The sequence below is a fragment of the Morone saxatilis genome, unplaced genomic scaffold (genome assembly GCF_004916995.1).
Source record: "Morone saxatilis isolate NCDOM2014 unplaced genomic scaffold, NCSU_SB_2.0 Contig16, whole genome shotgun sequence".
Classification (NCBI taxonomy): domain Eukaryota; kingdom Metazoa; phylum Chordata; class Actinopteri; family Moronidae; genus Morone; species Morone saxatilis.
In genome coordinates, this window is record NW_023339718.1 from 5058325 (window position 1) to 5060401 (window position 2077).

The following is a 2077-nucleotide window of genomic DNA, read 5'->3' on the forward strand; positions in this document are numbered from 1 at the left end:
TAGTTTAGTTTTTTTATGTTATTTTATTTTTGTTTATTTTATTTGTTTATTTTATTTTATTTAAGTTTAGTTTAGTTTATTTTTGTTTTGTTGTTTTTTTATTTTATTTTAGTTTAGTTTAGTTTAGTTAAGTCTATTTATTTTCGTTTCGTTTTGCTATTTTATTTTATTTTTGTTTATTTTAATTTATTTTATTTAAGTTTATTTTATTTTATTTTATTTTTGTTTGGTTATTTTATTTTTTTTATTATTTTATCTTATTTTATTTATTTATGTATTTATTTATGTAACTATGTATGTATGTATTTATTTATTGCTCTTCACTCCAGTCCAGCAGGTGGCGGTGACGCATCTACAACCTTTAAAACCCCGACGAAGACGAAAAAACGCGCCGTCTCCTTATGACGTCTTATTAAGCGGACACAACTTGCATCAACAAAATAAACCAAACGATGAAACAAACTAATAAAAACTAATAAACCCGGATAAACCCGGATAAACCCGGAGGCCTGAGTGCAGCGCCAGTGCGAGCCGTCGCTGTTTGAATCCATCAGGAGGAGAGAAACATGGCGAGTGTCCACGAGAGTTTGTACTTCAACCCGATGATGACCAACGGGGTCGTCCACGCCAACGTGTTCGGAACCAAGGACTGGGTCAGCCCCTACAAGATCTCCGTCATGGCCCTGCTGTGTGAAATGACCGCGTCCAAGATCTCTCTGCCGGAGAGGAGGAGGCTCAACAAGCTCATCTTACCGCTGCAGCAGGTTCACTCACTGTTTACTCACTGTTCACTCTCTGTTCACTCACTGTTCACTCACTGTTCACTCTCACTGTTCTACTCACTGTTACTCCACTGTTCCTCATTCTGTTTACTCACTGTTCACTCTCAACTGTTCACTCTCTGTTCACTCTCTTGTTCACTCTCTGTTCACTCACTCCTTTACTCCTCTGTTGTCACTCTCTGTGTCACTCACTGTTCACTCACTGTTTCTCTCGGTTCACTCTCTGTTCACTCTCTGTTTCACTCTCTGTTCACTCACTGTTTAACTCACTGTTCACTCTCACTGTTCACTCTCTGATTCACGTCTCTGTTCACTCTCTTTCACTCTCCTGTCACTCCACTCTTTATCTCTGTTCACCTCCTGTTCACTCACGTGGTTCACTCACGTTTACTCACTGTTCCAAACTCTCAACTGTTCACTCTCTGTTCACTTCTGTTTACTCTCTGTTCATCTCTGTTCACTCTCTGTCACTCACTCTTTACTCTCTGTCACCTCTTCTGTCACTCAACTTGTTCACTCAACTGTTTACTCACTGTTCACTCACTGTTTACTCACTGTTCACTCCGTCACTTCACTCTCTGTTCACTCTCTGTTTACTCCTCTGTTCACTCTCTGTTCACTCCTGTTTCACTCTCTGTCTTTACTCTCTGTTACCTCTCTGTTCACTCTCTGTTCACTCACTCTTTATCCTCTGTTCACTCTCTGTTCACTCTCTGTTCACTCAACTCTTTCTCACTGTTCACTCTCTGTTCACTCACTGTTCACTCTCTGTTCACTCACTGTTCACCTCCTGTTCACTCACTGTTCACTCCACTGTTTACTCACTGTTCACTCTCACTGTTCACTCTCTGTTCACCTCACTGTTTCACTCACTGTTCACCTCGCCCCTGTTTACTCCACTGTCATCACTGTTTACTGCACTGTTCACTCTCACTGTTCACTCACTGTTCATCACTGTTCACTCCTCTGTTCACTCACGTTCACTCACTTGTTTTCACTCACTGTTCACTCTCTGTTCACTCACCTGTTCCACTCCACTTTCACTCCTCAGTTTAACTCTCCACTCTTTACTCACTGTCCTCTCTGTTTTCACTCACGTTCACTCTCTGTTCACTCCTGTTTCACTCAAATGTTCACTCTCTGTCACTCTCTGTTCACGTCACTGTCACTCTCACTGTTCACTCTCGTTACTCTCTGTTTACTCCTCTGTTCACTCTCTGTTTACTCACCTGTTCACTCTTGTTCACTCTCTGTTCATCTCACTGTTCATCTCTCACTGTTTAACTCCTCACTCT